The sequence below is a fragment of the Scyliorhinus canicula genome, chromosome 12 (assembly GCF_902713615.1).
Source record: "Scyliorhinus canicula chromosome 12, sScyCan1.1, whole genome shotgun sequence".
NCBI classification, from domain to species: Eukaryota; Metazoa; Chordata; class Chondrichthyes; order Carcharhiniformes; family Scyliorhinidae; genus Scyliorhinus; species Scyliorhinus canicula.
This window is the reverse complement of record NC_052157.1, coordinates 39976307-40001500: the sequence shown is the minus strand read 5'-3', so window position 1 is coordinate 40001500 and position 25194 is coordinate 39976307.

The following is a 25194-nucleotide window of genomic DNA, read 5'->3' as shown; positions in this document are numbered from 1 at the left end:
CCGTCCAACCCCGGTTACAAAATGTCTGCCACCATGCCATGGCGTGCCGGTCACGAGTACACGGCCGCTGGTTGCCCTGTGGCTTACGGCCACAGGCCACTGACGCACCGGTGAGGGGGACGTAGTTAACTGCCCGTTGGATGCAGAAAGTGACCAGGGGTCAGGCTGCCCGCGTGTCAGCAGCGCGACCAGGCCACCGGGACACACAGGTATCCCGTGGCAGGCGGCTGCCGAGGTGTCGACTAACCTCCGTCTAACATGTCCCGTTTCTCTGCCTCCCACCACCCTTCTGTAGATTAGCACAATGTCTGCGAACAGAACGGCTATGTTCTGCGCAGTGGTTGGCGCCGCTGCACTGCATTTGGAGATGCAGCAGCATCCACAGCCACAACCCGCAGTGGATGCAGGGCCAGCTGCAGCAGCAGAGGGAAGGGCCGAGGAGCTGCCAGTCGTCGAGCAGCATGGGGAGGAGGAGGAGGAGGAGGAGGAGGAGAGAGTGAGGGTGCAGCCATGGCACCAGAGGCGACGACCAAGGCTGAGGGTGTACCGTGCCCGGATCTCTTTCCTAACAATGACGGACATCACCTGCAGGAGGAGACTCCGGCTGCGTAGGCGGACGGTGATACATATCTGTCACCTCGTGGCGCACCTCTCCCCATGTGGAATGGGGGGAGGACACGCGATCCCGGTTGCCATCAAGGTGACGGTCGCTCTTAACTTCTATGCAACCGGCTCCTTCCAGTCTCCGAGCGGAGACCTCTCCGGGATCTCCCAGTCATCGGTCCACAGGTGTATCCGGGATGTGGCCGACGCCCTCTATGCCATCGCCGATCGCTACATCACCTTTCCCGAGGACCGAGCAACTCAAGTCTCACGAGCTTGTGGATTTGCCAGCGTGGCCGGGATACCGATGGTGCAGGAGGCAATCGATTGTGTTCACGTCCCCATGCGCCCGCCTGCAGGGGACAGGAAGGTGTTCACAAACAGGAGGGGGACATACTCCATGAATATCCAGGTGGTATGCGACCCCCACATGAGGATCATGAACGTCTGTGCAAGGTTCCCAGGGAGTGTGCATGACTCCTACATACTGGCGCAGTCGTACATCCCTGCGATGTTTGAGGGGCGTCCCCCCCGGCTGAGGGGCTGATTGCTGGGCGACAGGGGTTATCCGCTGAGGTCTTGGCTGATGACGCCTATACGGAGGCCTCAGACCAATGCGGAAACACGATACAACGAGGCCCATGCAGCAACCAGGAGTGTGGTGGAGCGCTGCCTTGGCCTCCTGAAGATGAGATTCAGGTGCCTGGACCGCTCCGGAGGGGCCCTGCAGTACCAGCCCGACAGGGTCGCTCGCATTGTTGTGGTCTGCTGTGCGCTGCACAACATCGCGATACAGAGGGGAGATGCCCTGCTGCAGGAGGCGGAGGGAGAAGCCAGTGGCAGTGGTGCCAGCACAGAGAAGGAGGAGGAGGAGGAGAGGGAGGAGGAGGAGGCTGGTGGAGTGGCGGGCGCAGCAAGCAGACACGACCCAGGTGCTGGTGATGTCCAGGAGGCAGCACGACGGACCCGGCAAGGACGGCGGGCACGCGATGCCTTGGTGGCAGCACGGTTCACGCGTCGTATGCGACGTCCCCGCTGAACACCAAACCACCACCTGCATCGCTAGTCGTGCAGAGGGTCAACACACAACTGCCACCACCACAGCCCCCCCACCCCCTCTCAGTGTACACTCCTCCACTTCGATATCACCCTTACCACTGGGTCCAGACGGTATGGTACAACATCGATAGCTGTGTCAACGGGTGTGATCAGTGCCATGTGGAATGATGACAGCCCGCTCTGCGAAGAGCTGTGAGCTCAGAATCGTTAGAGAGAGTCTGACCCATGGCAATAGCTGAACCATCCACCTTGGTGGCCGCTGAGATTGTCGCGGACACTCCATCATGTGCCCGCGTGGGCTAGCTGTGGGAGGGGGTGGGAGGAGGGGCAGGGACTGCACACCCGGCACCGAAGTTTCACCGCTCGTCAACCCCAGCGACACTCGGTCACCATCACGATTCCTGTGGCTGTGGAACAATCACACGGTATTACAAGTAAGGTGGAACAGTGCGTTTAATGTGAACAAACATTTGCAGGTGCCCTAGCCCCTACAACTAAACTGTGCCCTTCACCCGTGCCAACTTACTCAGTGTCTCTTTTTGTTGCCTTATGGGCCTTACCACTACGTCTAAGTGATTCCCCAGATGATACAGCAGGAGTGGAGGAGGACTGCTGCGAATCGCCCCCTTCGACTAGTTTCTCCTTCGGCAAGCGTTTCCTGGGGCGACCCGGCCTTGATGGGCCAGGCTGCTCTGCGGGCGTCTCGGGTGACATTGTGCCACCCTGCTCTGCCTGTTGCCCACCCGATGCACCAGGGATGGGACGGGGGGAGGCCGAGAATTCCAGGACGTCATGTGATGGAGTTGATGGGACGGACCCCAAAACCTCCTCCTCCCTCGGGGAGCCCGGTGGCCCCCGGGCCTCACTTTGGGACAGAGGTGCGAGCGTAGAGGTGCCCCGTCGCGCCACTAAACACCTGTCGCTGCCAGTCCTGGAGGCCTGCAACGGTATCCACCAGGATCCGAAGGTTTGCAGAGACGGAGTCCAGGGAGTTAGACATTCCCGCCAGGGACTGTGCGATCTCAACCTGTGAGTGCACGACGCCATCCAGCACATGTGTCAGGCGGTTGATGCTCTCCGCGACTGACTGCTGGGACTGTGCCATTGACTGCTGGGACTGTGCCATCGACTGCTGTGACTGTGCCATGGCGTGCTGCGACTGGGCCATGACCTGCTGAGACTCGGCCAAGGCCCGTAGCGCGCCGGCAATGTCGTTTTGGCTCTGGCGCATTGCTGCCTGTGAGAGGGCAACCCTGTCCAGGGCCGAGGATGACGCGTGCGCATTAAGCCCAACGCCTTGCATAACCTGACCCATGGCCGAAACCGTTTCACCCATTGCCTCCACCGCGGATGCCACCCGTGTGGTGTCGGCCTGGGTTGCTGCCATGAGCGGCACCACTCCCTGCTCGTGGACGCGGTTCGACTCCTCTAACAGCGTCTGCAGAGTCTGGAAGACAGCCCTCATCCCGTCATTGTGTCCCTGGGTTTCTTGATGCATCGGCTGTGCGGGTGGGTTGAGAAAGTCCAGGAACTCTGAAAACGTCTGGGAGCCAGCTGCATGCTGGGCCTGGCCTGGCCTCCGCCAGTCCGGGCCCTCGGTTGCTCCGACCTCCACCTGCTGTACCGGCTCAGCTGTGATGTGCGACCCAGACTGTGACGCAGGAGCCTCATCACTAAATAGGCCAACCGGGGTGAGTGTCTCTGGGATGGTGCGGGAGATAGCTATGCCGCAAGCTCGAGGTCATCTTGGGTGGACGCCTCCTCAATGTCATCGGCCCGCTGAGAGGCCGCAGGGCATTCGCGGGCCATTTCTCTATCTTGCGGTGTCGCCGCCCTCTGGGCGTCCTGCTCCACAGATTCGGTTGGGGAGGATGGGACTCCCCGCTGATCAGACACCCTCTGTCGTGCGGCCCCGGGTGAGGTGGCGGCAGATGCCTGTGTCCGTCTGGAGCCAGACGGCCCTGGTCGTTCGGCATCACGTCCTAGGGAAGAGAATTAAACGGGTTATTTAGATTCGCTCGGCCGGGCGCTGGACGGTCCCAGTGGGCAGGGTGTGTGAAGGGACAGAGGATGGGGGAGGTGTCCAAGTGGGCAGGGTGTGTGAAGGGACAGAGGATGGGGGAGGTGTCCAAGTGGGCAGGGTGTGTGAAGGGACAGAGGATGGGGGAGGTATCCCAGTGGGCAGGGTGTGTGAAGGGACAGAGGATGGGGGAGGTATCCCAGTGGGCAGGGTGTGTGAAGGGACAGAGGATGGGGGAGGTGTCCAAGTGGGCAGGGTGTGTGAAGGGACAGAGGATGGGGGAGGTGTCCAAGTGGGCAGGGTGTGTGAAGGGACAGAGGATGGGGGAGGTATCCCAGTGGGCAGGGTGTGTGAAGGGACAGGGGATGGGAGAGGTATCCCACTGGGCAGGGTGTGTGAAGGGACAGAGGATGGGGGAGGGGGGTTGTTTGTCATGCAGGGTTGTCTCACTTGTTGCAGCTCCGCCAACCTCGCATTGCGCGATCTCCCGAGTGGCAGATCCGACAACAAGGTCCAGAGCCCTCTGCTCAAACGTGGTGAGGGGCCGCAGGATGGGCGAACACCCTCCCGTCTTGTTCCGCTCACGGGTGTTGTGAGTGGTCTTGTCCTGTTGGGGGAGGGGGCATATGTAGATCATTACAATACGGCAGGTATCAGCAGTCCGTTCAGATACTGGCACAGTTTGGGGGTCAAGTTGTAATAAGATCATTGCATCTCTCCACGGGGGCCAGAGCGCTAGGTCTGTGACAACTTTGTGAACCACCCTCAACTCACTCTGCCCCAATCCCCCTCCACCCCCCGTTCCAGGGGGGGAGGTGGGTGATTAAGTAAAGGGGGGGGAGGGATGGTTGTGACCCGGGGGCACCCTCTTGGCACTTACCCTGGCAGCCCTGGTGAGGTCGTGCATCTTCTTCCGACATTGGTCAGCTGAGCGAGGGGTCTGCCCCACAGCACTGACGGCAGCAGCAACCTCACGCCAGGCCTGGCGCACCTCGCTGGCAGGGTGGCGATGCCCTCTATGCGGGCAGATGATGCCCTTCCTCTGCTCGATGGATTCGAGCAGCATCTCAACATCAGCCTCCATGAATCACGGGACTGCTCTCCTCAGCTCCGACAGCCTGGCCTAGTTTCTGTGCTCGCCAGCGCCTTTTTACGGCGTCGGGCGGCGTCACGTGGGCGTGTTCGTAGCGTCGCCGCGTTCCTGCGTCATCGCGCACGTGATTGACGCGGCTCCGTTCCTAGCCCATTTCCCGAAAGTGAATACCTCGGGAAATGGGCCGTGTCGGGCCGTCGCAAAACTCGGCCGTTTTCACGGCCAACTTTGCGATTTTCTGCAGGTGCGGAGAATCGCGCCCAATACCTTTGGTGAAGAGAAACCTAGATTTAAAATTAACGATTGATCCACTCCATCTGCCATTTGCGAAAGAGAGTACAAAATGTCTATCATTCTTTGAGTGTAGAAATATTGGACGCGATTTAACCGGAAAAAATCTAGGTCTTGTTTTAGGCATATTTGGAAGGGTGTTTCTTGCTGGCTGCAGCACTGAGAAACACCGCTACTCAATGGAAGTTTGCCATTTATTTTGGTGTCAGGGAGTTTCTCTGCTGAGGTCAAACTTAGAGTCATTTCCTACTGGTGAGCCCAGCCGGAAAGGCTCCTCGCAGCTCAGGGCACCATTTTGTCTGGCTGCCCCGATCTTCCCCCCCCTTTCAGCCCCCTCTATTTTGACCCATCTCCCCATCTCTCTCCCCCAATCTCGGGGTAGTCCCCGGAACACCTTCTCACCACCCCTCCAACTGGGAACACCCCCTGGGCCCGATCCCTGACAGTGCCAAGCTGGCAATCAGGCACATTGGCAGTGTTACTCTAGCATCCTGGCAGTGCCCCAGCCAGCTTGGCAGTGCCACTTAGGAAGCCAGACAGTGCCACAATGGCACTGCCAGGGTGCAAGGCTAGCAGTGCAAAGGTGCCATTTGCAGCCCGTCGGAATTCAAATTCATATGATTCAAACCACCCCTTCATCTTCTTCCAGGTAATGAAACCCCAGTTAATTTAATCTCTCCTTGTAATTTAATCCTTGTAGTCCAAGTATTATTCTGGGAAATCTATGCTCCGCCCCGCCGAGCCACATTTCTGTGCAGACCTACCGGCAAGATTCTCGTTACGCTAGCTGGTCAATTAGGTTTCCCATTGTGGGGCAGCCCCATGCCGTCAGGAAACCCCTGGGCGCCGGCAAAATGGAGAATCCTGCCGGCGGAGAAACCCACCCATGCTTCCTGAGATGTGATGCGCAGAATTCTCACAGGATGCCAGAATGTAGTCAAACCAAGCCTTTGTTTTTTTTAATACAAGAACAGAGGAAGTTAACGTTTCGAGCCGCAGAGGCAAAGGGTCTACAACTCGAAACTATAACTCTACTTCCTCTCCTTACAGATGCTGCCAGACCTGTTGAGTTTTTCTAGTATCGACTGTTCTTGCTTCAGATTCCAGCGTCTGCCATATTTTGTTTAATTTGTTGCTTTTTTCCATTATTTGTTTCTGGGAGGTGGGCATCACTGGCTGGGCCAGATTTTTTTGTCCAACCCTAATTACCCTTGAGAAAGTGGTGGTGAGCTGCCTTCCTGAAACTGCTACAGTCCAGTTGATGCCGGTACACCCACAGTGCAGTTAGGGAGGGAGTTCCAGGATTTTGATCCAGCGGCATTGAAGTAACAGCGATATATTTCCAAGTCAGGATGGTGTGTACTTGGAAGCAAATCTGCAGGTGGAGGTATTCCCAGGCATCTCTTGCCCTTGTCCTTCTAGGTGGTGTTTGTCACAGGTTTGAAGGATGCCGTTGAAGGAACCTTGATTAGTTGCTGTGGATCTTGTAGATGGGACACTCTACTGCCACTACGGATTAGTGATGAAGAGAGTAAATGTTGAAGGTGATAGAATGAATGCCAATCAAGTGATCTGTTTTGCCTGGACGATACTGAGTTTCTTGAGTGTTGTTGCAGCCACACTCATCCAAACAGTTGGCGAGTATTTGATCACACTCCTGACTTGTGTCTTGACGATGGGACTTTGGGAAATCAAGGAATGACTTACTCCTGCAGAATTCCCAGCACAGACCTAATCTTGTAGTCACAGTATTTATATGGCTGGGCCAGTTCCGTTTCTGGTCAATGGTATTCTCACCCCCCCCCCCCCACCCCCCACCGCCCCAGGATCTTGATGGTGGGGTAATCCCATTGAATATCAGGGGAAGACGGTTAAATTATCTCCTGTGGAGATAGTTATTGCTTGACATTTGTTATGCATGGCTGATATTGTAATGAACTCCAATTGGCTTTATTGGTTGGCCAATTGGAGTATGAGCTCCCTCAATGATAGCTCATTGAGGGGGCCCATATAATCACCTGTGTAGGCGTTGTGAGCCAGTCTTTAGTTGACTGGACTGCTAGCAGCACTGTTTGTAGCTGCTCCTGTAATATCGTTATTGCAAATAAATATTGGTGTGGTGACGGAACTCCTGCCTCCCGTGGATTACTACAGTGGCGACGAGGTAAACTATGAATTTTGCGGAGACCAGCTGCCGCACTCGGAGGGTAAGCCTTGCCATTTTAAAAAAATGCTGTTTTTTGGGAGGTTAGAGGCATTCGACCCGGCTATTGAGGACAGGTCCCAGTATGTGGAGAGAATGTGTTACTTCTTCCGGGCAAATGATATACTGACGGACGAAAGGAGACGGCTTATCCTGCTGTCGGCGTGCGGACCCTCCGCTATCGCCATTATACGTAGTCTGACTTATCCCGATGCGCTGGACACGAAAACTTTCCAAGAAGTAACGGAATTGGTGAAAGAGCACTACGACCCAAAACCACCCCTCATTTTGCGTAGGTACAGATTCTACGCAGCGAAGCGGGAAGACAGGGAGTCAGTCACGAATTTCTTGACGCGCCTGAGAAGGCTGGCGGAAAAATGTGAGTTCGGCCCGACGCTAAATGAAATGCTTCGGGACCGGTTAGTGTGTGGTATAAACGACCTCACAATACAGAAACGCCTGTTGGCGGAAACGGAGCTAGACTGCAGGCAGGCGTTACAGCTCGCACTGTCCCTAGAAAAGGCAGCAAGTGGGGCGCAGGAACTACAGGGCACGCCAATGGAGGTAGATACCTGTGAGAGGGACTACCACAACGGGTCCTGCTACCAGATAGCCGCTCTCAGGAAAAACCTGAGGAATAGAGGGAAAAAGGAAAACCCCAGAACTGCCCCAAGTCTGCCAGGACTAACTGGAGACAGAGGGAAGTACCGGCTGAGACTCCCCCAACAGAGAAGGACCGTTTCTGGCACCAGACAGAGTGGGGTAACAACGACAGAAACCCTAGAAGGAGGTGGCAAAAGAGGAATAGCAGGTGGGGACGCAGGGAAGTACACAACCTAGACGCCCCATCCTCCTCCGAAGGGGAACAGTTATATAATATTACAACGAAGAAAGCAGAACCCATTAGGATTACCCCACGGGTAAAAGGGCGGCCGATAATAATGGAAATAGACACGGGTGCGGCCGTATCAGTAATGGGAGTGGCAGCATTTAGAAAAATCAAAGATGGACTCCAGCCACTAACCCTAACAAAAACATTGGCGAAACTTAAAACCTACACGGGGGAACCCCTGGAAGTTCTAGGCATGACTCATGTACCTGTGGAATATGAGAAACAATTGCTCAGATTACCGTTGACGATAGTAGAGGGCTCCGGACCGAGCTTAATTGGACGGAACTGGCTGAAAGACCTAAAATTAGATTGGATGAAAATTTTCCAGAGTGGAAGCAGGCAGTTGAGTGGAGTACTCCAAAAATACCCGGAGGTCTTCCAGGAAGGTTTGGGGGAAATCATAGGTGCCAAAGCAACTTTGCACGTGGACCCAGAAGCCCTTCCGAAATTTTGTAAGGCCAGGCCGGTACCTTTTGCATTAAGGAAGAAAGTAGATGACGAAATAGAAAGGTTATGGCGCGACGACATTATCAGACCAGTACAGTTCTCGGAATGGGCAGGGCCGGTGGTACCAATTTTGAAGCCAGATGGCTCGATACGTCTTTGTGGAGATTTCAAACAGACAATAAACAAATACGCACTGCTGGACAAATACCCAATCCCGAAAATAGACGACCTATATGCCAAATTGGCAGGTGGGCTTTTGTTCACAAAACTAGACATGAGCCACGCCTACCTGCAGTTAAAACTGGACAAGGGCTCCCAGAGGTTCGCTACGATCAACACCCTGAAGGGCCTTTTTTGTTATACTAGGCTATCTTTTGGAGTGTCATCAGCCTGCGCTATATTCCAGCGTACGATGGAAAATATTCTGCAGGGACTACCGCAGGTGGAGATTTATTTGGACGATGACTTAATCACGGGTAGGAAAAACAGGGAAACGTTAAGGAACCTGGTGGAAGTGCTCAGGCGCTTCGCAAAGGCAGGCGTACGGCTAAAAAGGGAAAAATGTGTTTTTCTGGCCGCACAAGTGACGTACCTGGGATATAAAGTAGACGAGTCAGGCTTACATCCATTAGAAGATAGAGTAAGGGCAATAAAAGAAGCCCCCGCCCCCACTACGGTCCAGGAGTTACGATCATTTCTAGGGTTGGTAACCTATTATGGAAAATTTATTGAAAATAGGGCGTCCATCCTATAACCCCTCCACCAGCTACTAAAAAAGGGGCAAGAATGGAAATGGTCCACCCGCCAAAACCGAGCATTTAGGGACATTAAGGAACAGCTGTCATCCGAAAATGTCCTAGAGCATTATGACCCGAGGAAGGAGTTGGTGGTCACTTGTGATGCATCCCCCTACGGGGTAGGAGCCGTCTTAGCCCATAGAGGAAGGAATGGGGAAGAACGGCCAATAGCCTATGCTTCGAGGACCTTGGCGATGGCTGAGAGGAAGTACGCCCAAATCGAGAAGGAAGGACTGGCGGTGATATTCGCAGTAAAAAAATTTCACCAGTGTCGGTACGGGCGGAAATTCACCATAGTGACGGACCATAAGCCGTTATTAAGGTTATTAAAAGAAGACAAGTCAATATCCCTGAATGCATCAGCTAGAATCCAACACTGGGCGTTGCTACTGGCGGCATATAGATACGTTCTGGAGCACAGACCGGGAACGCGAGTAGCACATGCAGCTGCTTTGAGCAGACTTCCCCTCCCGGACACCCTGCCGCTAATACCGAAAGTAGTGGAGACAGTAATGACTCTGAAATGTTTTGAACACCCTACCAGTAGACGCACAACATATTCGGTTGTGGACGCAAAAAGACCCAGTTTTAGCCAAGATGAAGCATTTACTGCTAACAGGGGAACTGGAAAGACCAGTGGAGCCCCAGATGCAACCATACTGGAGCAGAAGGGACCAAATAACCGTAGAAGACGGTATTCTATTATGGGGAGCCTGGGTAATCATCCCAGCTCAGGCCCGTCAGGCAATCTTAACTGAGTTACATCACGGACACCCAGGGGTGTCTAAAATGAAGATGCTAGCTCAAAGCTACGTTTGGTGGCCAGATTTGGACACAGACATAGCAGCCTTGGTACATCGGTGCCAGGAGTGCCAACAGGGGCAAAGAGTGCCACCAGCGGCGCCATTGCACCCGTGGGAATGGCCAGGCAGACCGTGGACCCGCCTACATATTGACCACGCCGGCCCTTTCATGGGCTCAATATTTTTGGTGATAGTGGACGCCCACTCCAAATAGTTGGACGTCCACCGGGTAAACACGGCAAGCACAGCATCGACAATTGAAAAGCTCAGGGCCTCGTTTGCAACACATGGACTTCCGGAGGTATTGGTGTCGGACAACGGAACGGCATTCACAGGTGGGGAATTTGGAAAATTCCTGAAGGAAAACGGAGTCCGTCACATCAAAACGGCCCCTTACCATCCAGCGACCAACAGCCTGGCAGAGAGAGCGGTCCAGACACTTAAAGCGGGACTCAAGAAGCAGCCGGCAGCGTCAATAGACACAAAGCTCTCCCGCTGGCTGTTTGATTACAGGACCACACCGCATTCCACAACGGGCATCCCGCCATCTGAACTCTTAATGGGAAGGCGGCTGCGAACGAGGCTGAGTCTCCTTTTCCCAAATTTAACAGGGAAAGTGGAGAAACAACAGGAGGCCCAACACAGGGGGCATGATAATAGTCGGCAGCAGAGACATTTCCAGGTGGGGGCACCGGTTTGGGTCAAGAATTATGGGAATGGACCAACGTGGGTCAAAGGCATGGTAGAGTCCCAAACAGGGCCCATATCCTATGAGGTTTCAATAGGAGGTAAGGTGCTGAAGAAACACCTAGACCAAATAAGGGCAGCGGAACCACACCTGGAGGCAGGCGAAGCAGGACCGCCTCAAGCTGGGATAGCCCAGACGGAAAGGATACCCACACCCCAGCCCCGAGCAATTTCTCCAGACCCCGTCATCCAGTCATCAGAGTCAGAGATGGACACACTCGACGAGGCCGCCGCGACACCTCTCCCCGAGGAGGAGGAAGAACAACTTCCAAGGAGGTCATCAAGGAAAAGACGGGCACCTATAAGGTACACCCCGCCCACTTCGGAGAACGACCCGGCGGACGACACAGAGGTGACAGACCCAGACATGAGGAGCAGAAAGAAGCTCAGAGGAATGCCAGCTGGCAGGAATTCCTCGGACCTTGGGGGGGGAGGGGTGTAATGAACTCCAATTGGCTTTATTGGTTGGCCAATTGGAGTATGAGCTCCCTCAACGATAGCTCATTGAGGGGGCCCATATAATCACCTGTGTAGGCTTTGTGAGCCAGTCTTTAGTTGACTGGACTGCTAGTAGCACTGTTTGTAGCTGCTCCTGTAATATCGTTATTGTAAATAAATATTGGTGTGGTGACGGAACTCCTGCCTCCCGTGGATTACTGCAGATATGTTCCACTTTTTAGCTCAAGCCTGAATGCCCAGATCTTGCTGCATATTGACACGGACCGCTTCAGTATCTGAGAGTTGTGAAGCTGAATATTGTGCATTCATAAGGGAATATCAGAAGTTCCCAATTTATGATGGAGGGAAGCAGCTGATGATGGCTAGTCATTACCCTGAGGAACCTCTGCAATGATTTTTGAGGGTAAGAAGATTGGCTTCCCACAATCACAACCAACATTCCATTGTGACTCCGATTTTGCCCGGGCTCCTTGATGCCTCACACGGTCAAATGTTGTCTTGATGTAAAGGATAGCCATTTTCATCTTATTTTGTCCATTTTTGGATCAAAGTTCTCGTGAAATCATGAGCCAAGTGGTTCTGTCGGAACCAGGGTATAGCTGTATAGCTGAAACATGGCTTCTACTCCTTGAATCATAGTCTTCTGGTTATAAAGGCACACATTTCATTTGGCTATTTGATGGTTTTTGTATCTCTCTGTGATATTTTAATGACATGGACACCTAAGTCTTTTTGGACCACCACTGTTTCTAGCACTTCACCATTTCACCTACTCAAGGGCGGCGTGGTGGCGCAGTGGTTAGCACTGCTTCCTCACGGCGCTAAGGACCCGGGTTTGATCCTGGCCCTGGATCACTGTACATGTGGACTTTGCACATTCCCCATGTTTGCGTGAATCCTACCCCCAAAACCCAAAAATGTGCGGGGTACATGGATTGGCCAGCTAAATTGCCCCTTAATTGGGAAGAAAAGTAATTGGGTTCTCTAAATTTATTTATTTTTAAAATGCGCCCTATTCTATTCTGTTCAGGTCCAAATTTGTCTAATTTAAAGCCCAATTATCAGTTTTTCCCATTCACTTTATCAATATCTCTTTGTAATCTGGAGCTCCCATCCACTCTGCTAATAATGCCACTTATCTTTGTGTTATCAGGAAACTTGGATGCCTTTAAGACAGAGGTGCATTAGAACAGGTAAATAAGGAGCAGGAGTAGGCTACTCAGCCCCTCGAGCCTGCTCCGCCATTCAATTACATCATGGCTGATCTGATTGTAAACTCAGCCCCACATTCCTTCCGAATCCCAATAACCTTTTTTAACCTTTGTTAGTCCAGAATCTATCAAACTCTGTCTTAAAATTATTCAAAACTCTGCTTCCACAGAGGAAAAGGGGGCGGAATACTCCGCTCCCGCGATAAATCGGGAAGACCGTCGTGAACTCGGCCGAGTTCTCAGCCGCTGGGCCTTGATGCTTGCGTCAAGGCGGCGCGCCGAGAATGACGCGACGGCAGCACCTAAGTGACGTCAGCCGCGCATGCGCAGGTTAGCCGGCTCCAACCCGCGCATGCGCGGCTGACGTGACGACGGCTGATGGCTCCAACCTGCGCATGCGCGGTTGCCATCTTCCCCTCCGTTGCCCCGCAAGACGTGGAGGATTGATCTTGCGGGGCGGCGGAGGGGAATGAGTGCGTCGCTTTGAGACGCCGGCCCGATGATCGGTGGGCACCGATCGTGGGCCAGACCCCTACTGAGCACGACCGTGGTTCTCACTCCCCTCTCCGCCCCCCACAAGCCACAAACAGCACTTTGGCGCCCATCTTCACAATGGCAGCGACCAGGTGTGGTTGCCGTCGTCGTGAACCAGTCGGGAATGGCGAGCGGCGATTCTTCCGAGCGTGGTGAGGGAGAATTGCGGGGGGGGGCAGGGGGCGTGTCGTGAGTCGCCCGGCCCTCCCGCAATTCTCCCACCCGGCGTGGGGAGCGGAGAATCGCGCCCAGGGTTTCAGAGACTCACAGCCTTCTGAGAGAAAGAATTCTCCTCATCTCTATCATAAATGAGTGACCCCTTATTTTTAAACAGTGACTCCTAGTTCTAGATTCTCCGACTAGAGGAAACATCCTCTCTGGACCCACTCTGTCAATGCCCCTCAGGATCTGAACGATTTTGATCAATTTGCCTCTCACTCTTCTGAAACTCCAGTGGTAGATAGATTCTTGATAAGCAAGGGCGTGAAAGATTATCGGGGGTAGGCAGGAATGGGGAGTTAAGATTAACATCAAATCAGCCATGACCTTATTGAATGGTGGAGCAGGTTCTAGGGCCTGATTGGCCTCCTTCTGCTCCCGATTCATATGTTTGTATGTGTGGCTCTCGATTCCTCATCCACATCATTAATAAATATGGTGAATAGTTGAGACACCAACACAGAATGTTCTTGAACACCGATAGTTACATCTTGACAATTAGAGGACCTGCCTATTAGTCGTACAACCGCTACATTCCACATGGTGAAGGTACTCCCACAGAGTTGATAGGATATAAATATTTGCAGAGCTGGAAAAGATTATTGGAAAAGCAGTTCATGTCCTGAAGTAAGTGACTTTTATAGTAGTGTTTCCAGTCCAGTCCTTGCACACAAGGCTGTTTCATATTGGCTTTCTCACTGGCCTGATGAGGGATGTGCCACTGAATTGAAAACATTTCATTGGCTAGGATTTTCCAGCCCTTCCCACTAGTGCAATCTTCCACGCCCCCCCGGCGAGGGGGTGGGCGAGCCGTACAAAACGCTGCAAACTTCAGCGGGCCAGAGGATCCCACCGTCAGCCAAGTATGAGCCGCCTCATCTGCCGGAAAACATGCCGCGACAGCCAGTAAATCCCGACGATTGACTCTTTTTCCCGCATCGCACCAATTCAACGCAGTCCATTAATTAATTAAACTATTCTCAATGACACTGCGATGTGGCGGGCCTGTTCTATTACTGATTGTTTTGTAACTTCACACATTTTTTTTTCTTCTTTAGTGGGATCAGTGAGGAAGTGCTGGAAAGATGATTATCAACCCGTTGAACTGCGTCACAAATGTTAGTTCTATCGACAACGAGTCCTGGAATTGGACTTGAAGAAGGAGCTGTTGATTCAGCAGGCATTGTGCTACCCACTGACTGCAATATATTCTTCTGTGACTGATAATACAACAGATTGTGCTGCTAGTGTGATTGAGCAGTCACATTTGAATAATACATTTGAGCCCATAAAATTACAATGGAGATATTCTTAGTGGAAAGTCTCAAGAAATCTGTTGTTTAGCGGGTACCCGCATCATTCACACATGCAATTCCATGATATAAAGAAAGGAAAAGCAATAAACTTGCTGGTATTTGTCAAGACTGAATCACATAGTATTAACACTCCTCCATAAGACCTCAAGATGTAGGATCAGGAAGAATGATGTAATATTAATGCATTGCCATTATAAATGTATTCTTGACATTTGCCTGGCTGCATCTCTCTCAATTCGCATTTCCAGCTCTGATACCGCAACCTGAGCACTCGCAGCAGATATTACTGAAAATTACTCTTTAACTTCTGCAACCCAACTTTACTGTAAAAAGGAATAACTTTTACTAAATGCCACTTTGATGGCGAAACAAACTCAGGTCTCCAATAGCCCAGCTCATTCTTTCCTAGTTACAATCTCAATGGGAACTGAATGAATATTAAAAAGCCACACTTAATAAATAAGATTGATTCTGTTTTATGTGTTGTACGCAGCCAAGATTGAACTTTTCACCAGGCAATAAAATGAGCTAATTATTCTGTGTTTTAGTACATACTCTGTGGTATTCTTCAGATTATAGAAACCCTGCTACTGTTGAGAAAAACACAATTGCTTATAACACATTATTCCAGGGAGGTGGCATGAATCAAGAAAAATGAAAGCACTGTTACATGTTGAAATAGGCTCACTTGTCAGCCACAAACTTTATTCAAATGAATCTAAATTAAGTGTGAAAATTGAGCTCCAGTTGTCCTGATGTAATCAATATTGCGTGGACAGGGTTGAAAGTGAACTGAAACCCTTCTACTCTTTCCCTTAATGTTTGGAATCATTGTGGATTTTGGAGAGGGAGATGTGTATATTTCTTTTCCCTCAGAGTGCGTGGTCAATTTAAATAACAACATCAAGGTTTTGCGGGTTTAAATAAGGAGAATTACTTATTCACGCATTCACCCCAGAAATCCAAGCACCATGTCAATTACTCAGCAGTCACACACACACACGCTAGAAAAAGTACAGCCTGAGAGAATTGTGTACCTTTAGAAGTTGTAAACTAAAAAAGAGTTCATAGTTCATGTATCTGGCGCATTGCAGGAGAACAGTAATTGCGGGACTGGTGAAAAAATCTTCTCACGCTTGAAGTGTAATAATAATCTTTCCTCAAGGAAAGAAACCCATGCAGACACCATAAAATCATAAGACTATAAGACATAGGAGCAGAATTAGGCCACTTGACCCATTGAGCCTGCTCCAGCATTCAACCATGGCTGATATTTTTCTCAGTTCCATTCTCCTGCCTTTTCTCCATAACCCCTGAACTCTTTATTAATTAAGAACCTATATATCTCTGTCTTAAACACACTCAGTGATGTGGCCTCCACAGCCTTCAGCGGCAAAGGGTTCCACAGATTCGCCACCCTTTGGCTGAATAAATTTGTCCTCATCTCTGTTTTAAAAGATCAGCCCTTTAGTCTGAGATTGTGTGTTAGGGTTCAAGTTTGTCCTACAAGTGCAAACATTCTCTCCAGATCCACTCTATCCAGGCCTTGCAGTATCCTGTAAGTTTCAATACGATCCCCCCTCATGCTTCTAAACTTCATTCTTCATTCCAGGGATCATTCTTGTGAACCTCCTCTGGGCGCTGTCCGAGGCCAGAACATCCTTCCTGAGATATGGGGCCCAAAACTGCTCACAATACTCCAAATGGGTCTGATCCGAGCCTTATACAGCCTCAGAAGTAAATCCCTGCTCTTGTATTCTAGCTCTCTCGACATGAAGTTAACATTGCATTTGCCTTCCTAACTGCCAACTGAACCTGCATGTTAACCTTAAGTGAATCTTGAACAAGGACTCCCAAGTCCTTTTGTGTTTCTGATTTCCTAAGCATTTCCTCATTTAGAAAATAGTCTATGCCTCCATTCCTCATTCCAAAGTGCACAACCTCACACTTTTCCACATTATATTCCATCTGCCACTTCCTTGCCTAGTCTCCAAGCATGTCCAAGTCCTTTTGCAGCCCCCCTGTTCCCTCAATTGCCTGATCTTTTCATATCTTTGTATCATGTGCAACCTTACCAACAGTGCCTTCCAGTCCTTCTTCGAAATCATTAATGTATATTGTGAAAAGTTGTGGTTCCAGCACTGACTCCTAAGGTACACCACTAGACACCGGCTGCCATCCTGATAAAGACCCCTTTATCCCCATTCTCTGCCTTCTGCCAGTCAGCCAATCCTCTATCCATGCCAGGATCTTCCCCTTAACGCCATGGGCTCTTAATTTATTTAACAGTCTCCTATGCGGCACCTTGTCAAAGGCCTTCTGGAAATCGAATTAAATCACGCCCACTGGTTCTCCTTTGTCTAACTTCCTTGTTACTTCTTCAACAAACTCGAACAGAATTGTCAGACATGACCTCCCCTTGATGAAGCCGTATTGAGTCAGTCCTATTTTATCATGTACTTCCAAGTACTCCGTAATCTCATCTTTAATAATGGACCCTAAAATCTTGCTAATGACCAAAGTCAGGCTAACCGGCCTATAATTTCTCGTCTTCTGCCTCTCTCCTTTCTTAAACAGTGGTGTTACATTAGCTACTTTCCATTCCTCTGGGACCGTCTCTTCCTCAAGTGATTCCTGAAAGATCACCACCAATGCCTCCACAATCTCTTCAGCTGTCTCCTTCAGAACCCTGGGGTATAGTCCATCCAGCCCAGGTGATTTATCCACCTTCAGACCTTTCAGTTTCCCCAGAATGTTCTCCTTTGTGATGACCAATACACTCACCTGTGCCCCTTGTTTCTCCTGGAGAGAATGGGGAAAACGTGCAGACTCCACACAGACAGTGTCCCAAGCTGGGATTCAAACCTGTGCCGCTGGCGCTGTGAAGCAACAGTGTTAACCACTGTTCTACCGTGTTTTAGGTCAGTTCAGATAGCTGAACTTGGATATCAGGAGTATTGTAAGATTCCTCATGGAGATAAATGTCCAGCAGGGCACAAAGCTAGGCACTTGTGGTTTTTATTCAGCAGGTCCATTTAATTTACAGGTGAACTTTACAGGGAGTGCAGTGGAAGTTCACCAGACTATCCCTGGAATGTTGTGATTGTCTTTTTAGCAGAGGCTGAGGAAACTAGACCTGCACTCCCTTGAGTTTTGAATAATGAGCTGTGATCTTATTGAAACTTACAAAATCCTTACCGGACATGGCAGGGTAGATGTATGTAGGATATTTCCTCTGGCTGGAAAGTCTAGAACCAATGGACAGTCTCAAATAAGGGGTAGGCCATTTAAGAATGAGATGAGGAAGAATTTCTTCACTCAGATGGTGGTGAAACTTTTGAAATTCGCTACCCCAAAAGGCTGTGGATGTTCTGAAACTGAGCATGTTCCAGACAGAAATGGATAGATTTCTGAATATTAGTGATATATAGAGATACGGAGAGAGTGCGAGAAAATGACGTTGAGGTAAGTGATCAGCCATGATCTAATTGAAATGTGGAGCAGGCTCGATGGGCTAAGTGATCTTCTTCACGGTCCCATGTTCTAACGGGCCAGAGATACTGACTTATTTTTAGAGTTTTGTTCCAGGTACTGTGGTTCTCAGTTTAACAGTATTAGAAAGATGATAAATGGCCCACCTCACTAGCTTCATCACATACACTGCATTCTGAAGTCAAGAAATCACATGCCCGTTTTTATGGTGCGCTTTGTTTCATCAGGTTGTTGCCATGAAGCATCGTTGAGCATGCTATTTCTGGCGATGTTTCTGGGTTCATCGAATTCCTGTTGCAATGTACCAGAATTTTGCCCTGAGCGTTGTAACAGCCAATGGTCGCACTACAAGGTCTTACAAATGGCAATTAAATCAACGGCCAGATAATCCATAAAAGTGATGGTGTTGGGGGATGAATGTTGGCCAAGATGCTGAGATGACGCCCCTGCTCTTCTTCTAAATAATGCAAATAACACCATGAGATCTTTTATATCCACCTTTAAGGGAAGATGACTGAATTGGGGTGAGTGGGTTTGGCCTGTGGGTTGGAAGACAGGTGGGGCCGGGGGGGGGGGGGGGGGGGGGGGGGGGGGGGGGGTGGGTAAGGGTGATGGGCAGGGGGAACTTTCAGGTTAATCTCTCACTCAAAAGACAACACTCCCTCAGCACAGTACTAACACGTCAGCCAAAATCATGTGGCCAAAGCTCCAGATTGGCGCTCGAAGCTATGAGCTCCTGAGGCAAGAGCAAGTCTGCTACTGGGGTCCGGTTAATAACAACAATAATCATTATTATTGTCACAAGTAGACTTACATTAACACTGCAACTAAGTTACTGTGAAAAGCCCCCAATCCCACACTCCGGCACCTGTTCGGGTATAGAGAGGGAGAATTCAGAATGTTGAATTCACCTAACAAGCACGTCTTTCGGGACTTCTGGGAGGAAACCGGAGCACCCGGAGGACACCCACGCAGACATGGGGAGAACGTGCAGACTCCACACAGACAGTGACCTAAGCAGGAATTAACCCGGGACCCTGCTGCTTTGAAGCAACAGTGCTAAACACTGTGCTACTGTGCCGCATCGAATGAAGTTAGTTTAAAATTAGATGAAAGCACGGAAAAAGAAATCATGGCAAGAAACTAATAGTGTTATTGTAACACCTACATAAGGACATAGGTTGCTTCAAACACAAGCAATCCTTATAGTTCTTTACAGCATCTTCAAAAGCAATGTCAGATTGACATTGCATTGAGGTGACACTCGTGGATTCTCTCTTATGTATCTGAGGGAAGCAGGGAGGAGAAATTTATTGGGACGTGCAGATCATTATATTGAATTTACTTTCCTTGTGTCCATGCAGAATACTCTTTATAAGCCATTTTCTTTTGGCACCTTGTACAATTTAGGAACATGCCAAGAGCAGTACGATGGAACTGGACTCAAATCCATTGCACTCTTCTCTCTGCAAATGCTTGAAAACAGTGTAAAATCTGATCTCCTCTTCGAACAAGGCTCTCTGAATGGAGTCAGCATTTGGCTACGAGCTCGCAGACAATCAAAGCCATTTCTTTGACAAGACAGGTGATCTATAGGTTTCATTTGCATCGAGAACGAAACTTTTGAAGTCAGCATCCACACATCCCCAACACCCCCCCCCCCCACCCCCAATTTTATAATGATATCACTTCAGATGCAGAAATGTTCTCTATTCGATGAAGACACCATCACTTTCAACACCATCACTTCTTCAAAATGTCACGGTGGTGAACCATTTGTCCTTATAGCTTATTGTTTGGGTGAGTTGAGTTGCGCATAGCGGTCGTCTCTGGTATTTTCCATCGCTATCGTCACAAACTTCTTTATCCCCCATAATGCCAGCGAATTTCTCTGACATTTAAAGATCAGGAAACTATTTTTCAGCCAACTTTCAGTGCCTTTCCGCAGCTAAGATCAATGTGATTCTACTGTTTTCTGTTTTATTTTAATCCGGGGCACCGTAATTATGTTATTGGACTAGAAATTCAGAGGCCTGAGTAAATGATCCAGAAAATGTTCGCCCAATTCAGTTCGTAAAAATCTGGCAATAAAATGTCAGCGTCAGTGTAAATGACTATCAAGTTGTTGAACTGTTGTGAAACCCCAAATTGTTCATTAATGTCCTTTCCGGAAAGAAAGCTGCCATACTGTTATATGTGACTCCAGCACAGAGCACACGTGGGCCTTGCCCCGTCCCCCACCTCCACCTCCCTCATCATCCCCCCCACCATCCTGGTAAATGTGCTGGTGAGGGACGTAATCGGGGAACGGTTATGTAGGCCAGGGGTGTGAAATTCGGCACCCAACTCTATTCTCGATTACAATGGGGGCTAATAATCAAGCACCTTATGATGCTTTGGTGCTGGAGTCACACATAACATCATGGCAAGTTTCTTTCCCTCAAGGACATTAGTGAACCATTTGACGTTTTGCAACAGTTCAACAATTTAATAGCCATTTATACTAATGCCAACTTTTTATTGTCAGATGTTAACTGGCATTTCCACAAAATCTCCCCAAAGTACTTTAGGGTACTACTAATAATAATCCTTATGTCATAGGTCGACTTACATTAACACTGCAATGAAGTTGGTTTAGCTCACTGGGCTAAATCGCTGGCATTTAAAGCAGACCAAGCAGGCTAGCAGCAGCACGGTTCGATTCCCGTACCAGCCTCCCCGGACAGGCGCCGGAATGTGGCGACTAGGGGCTTTTCACAGTAACCTCATTGAAGCCTACTCGTGATAATAAGCGATTTTCATTTCATTCAAGTTGGACTTCCGGTGACGGCGGGCAGGAGGCAACCGCGCGTTGGAGGGCTCCCGTTCGGGAATGGCATTGTCGGGGATTGACGCCCGGTCCTAGGGGCAGCAAAGGCGGTGAAGGTCAGGAGAAAGCACAGGGAAGGGATATGTCGAGGACCAGTAAAAAAACGGCTGTGAAAACAGCTGAAAATCTGTCGGGGAGTAGACGGGTCACCGCGGGACGCTGCATTGTTTATAGCTGAAGAAATAACTAAGGTGATGGCTGCAGAATTCGAAAGGCAGTTTACAAAATACATGGAGACAATGAGGAAGGAGATGAGGGAGGTTTGAGTGTGCTGGTGGAGGAGGCGATTTCCCCGGTGACGGCGGCGGTGGCGAGCGCAGTGGCGGAGCTGCGGAAGCAAGGAGAGGCGCTGAAGGAAGTGGAGGAGACATTATTGCAGCACGGTGATCAACTTTCCTCGCTGGGGGAGAAGATGCGGAAGGTGATAGAGGCTAACAAGGATCTGCGAGGAAAAATGGAAGACCTAGAAAACAGATCCAGGCAACAGAATTTGAGGATTGTGGGGCTCCCCGAAGGCGTTGACGGGCCAAGGCCGACTGAGTATTTTGCTGTGATGCTGGCGAAACTATTGGGGGAGGGGGCGGATCCCTCCCGATATGAACTGGATCGGGCTCATCGGTCTGTACCAAAGGTGAGTGAGTCACCAAGGGTAGTGCCTCTGTGCTTCCGAGATACAGTGTGAAGGAGAAGGTCTTGTGCTGGGCCAAGCAGAAGCGGGTGGTGCAGTGGGCTGGAGCTGGTATACGTGTATACCAGGACTTTACGGTGGAGCTGGCGAGAAGGCGGGCTGCTTTCAACTGGGTGAAGTGGGCACTGTACATTAGCAAGGTGCAGTGCGGCATTGTATATCCAGCGAAGCTGAGGGTGACTTACAAGTTCAAGGACTTTTATTTTGGAACGGCAGAAGCAGCGGAGGAGTTTGCGAAGGCAGAAGGACTGTGGCAGAACTGAGAAATTGAGAAATGGCCATGTGCCGATGTAACCTCATAACTGTATTTTCTTCTTTTTTTTGTTTCACTGCGTGCGGGTGTATGGGCTAAAGGAGCCGATGTTGTATATATTTGGACAAGGGAAGTGGTTGGACTTTCACTCGAAGTGAGGGCTCTTTTGGGTGTAGGTGGATATGTGGGGTGTGTGTGCTAAAAGGGGATTTCTGGGCTTTCCTAGGGCCGGACAAGGGGGAAGGGGACCCGGGCGGGTGCCTCCACGCTGGCTGCAGCCATCGGAGCCTGGCAGAACAGGGTCCGAGTGGTCTAGCTGGGGTGGAAAGTTGGGGGGAAGGAACCGATGTTGGGGGAAGGAGTTTTACAAGAGGTAGTGGACGGGAGGAGTTGGGGGGGGGGGGGGGTTTACAACTCTTGGGTATCATGTACGGCAATCTTTCAGATGTTGGACGGCATTGAGTGTGGGGGAGGGGGGGGGGTCGGTGGAGTGGACTCTATGGTGACCATGGGCGGTCCCGGACTCCTTTTTCCTTTTTCTCCTTTGTTTTTTGTTTCCACCGTGGGAGGGTTTGTTTTATTGGATGTATGTATTGACAGGTGGGTCATTGTTTGGGGTGGTGGGAGGATGGGATCGTTGTTATTGTTAAGGGGATTGATTTTGTATTTATTACTGTTTACTGTTTGTGGGTGGGGTGTAAATTTTGAAGGAAAATGTGAACATAGAACATAGAACATAGAACAGTACAGCACAAAATGGAGAATAAAAACATTTATTAAAAAAAACACTGCAATGAATTTATTGTGAAAAGTCCCTCGTTGCCACATTCCCACGCCTGTTCGGGTACACAGAGGGAGAATTCAGAATGTCCAAATGACCTAACAGCACGTATTTCAGGACTTGTGGGAGGAAAACCACACAGACACAGGGAGAACGTGCAGACTCCGCACAGACAGTGACCGAATCGGGAATCAAAACTGTGATGCGGTGCTTGAAGCAACGTGCTAACCACTTTGCTACCGTGCCGCCCGCTCTCGGATAACAGTAACAATGAGCCAAAGGATGCACAAATACCTGTAGCCCAGGTTGTGCTGTTCAAAATATAACTGGCTTTGGATAGCAAATCATCTCCCCACATTTCTACTTAATTTTAAAAAATCAATTGATTTACATGAACCACAGCAAAGTTCAACATGACCTTTGCCAACAAGGCAGCCGGTGCTCACTGAAATATTTGCACCCTCTTCGGTCAAAATGAAACCAGCAGACTCTCACTTCAAGCTAACGGGAAGTCACAGTGAGGTGCCGTCCCAATTATTGACAGCATCGGTTCACTTTCCACCACTTCCACTTTGAGATTGTTGAACTTCAGCATCTACCTCTAGCACTTCATGCAGATCGCATGGGGGGAGAAAACTGCCTCAGGCAGTAGAGTAAATGGACAATGTTGTGTTATCCTCCTGTTACACGGCCCGCCCAATATAATTGACATTAATGGGATTGAATATCGAGGGTAATAACAGAAAATACAGAAATACTCAGCAAGTCGGAGAGCAAATTTGGAGAGCTATTCAGAGTTAACAGTTCAGGTCAATGACCTTTCATCAGAACTGAGGAAAGATAGAAACATCACGGGCGGAATTCACCATCCCGCTGCACCCGTTTTCTGGTGTGGTGCATCCCCGCCGGCAGCAGAATCTTCCGTCCCAGCAGTAGGCCAATGGGGTTTCCCCTTGTGGGCCCCCACACTGTCGGGAAATCTGCGGGCGGAGTGTTTTGCCGGCGAAGTGGAGGATCCCGCTGATGGAGAATAGCGTTTTGAGCAAATTGAAAGTGGGGGAAGGGAGAGGAAGAACCAAAGGGCTGTGATAGGGTGCAGGGCAGGAGAGGTTAAATGACAACATTGCTTGGTGAAGAAAATAAGATGGGTCCAGATGAGGTGTGAGGTGAAAGCGGCCCACCGAAAGCAGAATGAAAGAATAAAGAAAGAAAGAAAAAATGAACGAGCAATAAAAAGGTGGAACAAAATGGAGGCTAAGGTCATGATCTAACATAGTTGAACTCAATATTAAACCAAAAGGCTGTAGAAGTGCCGTGTCAAAAAATGAGGTGCTGTTCCTCAGGCTTGTGTTTCGCTGCATTGAATACCGGGGCATTGGGGGTCTGACATATAAGTGGTGGTGGATGGTGTGGTGCTGACCATTTAGCACTGCTGGCTGAGATTAATTTCTACCCCACAATCTTCCACAAGGCCTCCGGCAGCGTCATACTTGCTCACAAACTCTGTCTGATAATGTGAACTTGGAGTCTGCATTCAGCCACACTTGGCTGCTAACTATTTGACATGTAGCTTCACTCCCACTCCTACATCCTGCCGAGTTCAAATGAACGAAAATGGTTTAATAGATATTGGGTGTGAAGTGAGTAGCTGGTGCTGCTTTGGCTTTATCACCATTGCTCTCTCTCCCACGTTCGTCCGCGTGCGAGCATTTCCTTTTACTTAACCACGGTAAGGTCAGAAGGGAGCTCATATCTGTTATCTTAAAACCACTCATTGTTCCTTCAAACATGTCTCCCCGAACCAGTCTCCCCGAACAGGCGCTGGAATGTGGCGGCTAGGGGCTTTTCACAGTAACTTCATTGAAGCCTACTCGTGACAATAAGCGATTTTCATTTTTCATTTTTAGCCACATTGGTGGAAAATTATAACTCTAAGTGGGTGCATCCAATTCCGCCAGGAAAGACAATCATGAGAATGTTTTGACTGTGGACTCTCAGACCACTATTCCATGCAACATACTGAGAACATTGCAGAACAAGGAACATGCCATTCTGCCCACCTGGTCCATGCTGGTGCATATGATCCACCAAGTCTCTTTCCAGCTTCCGTCATCTCAATCTGACACATATCCTTCTCTTGCTTTTTCCGTTATGTAGATGTCTGAATTCTCTCTTGTTTTATTTTTAAATTTAGAATCCCCAATTCATTTTTTACGATTAATGGGCAATTTAGCATGGCCAATCCACTTACTTTGCACATCTTTGGGTTATGGGGGCGAAACCCCGCAATTACGGGGAGGAAGTGCAAACTCCACACGGACAGTGACCCAGAGCTGGGATCGAACCTGGGACCTCGGTGCCATGAGGCAGCAGTGCTAACCACTGTGCCACCATGCTGCCCATGTTTGAATTCTCTT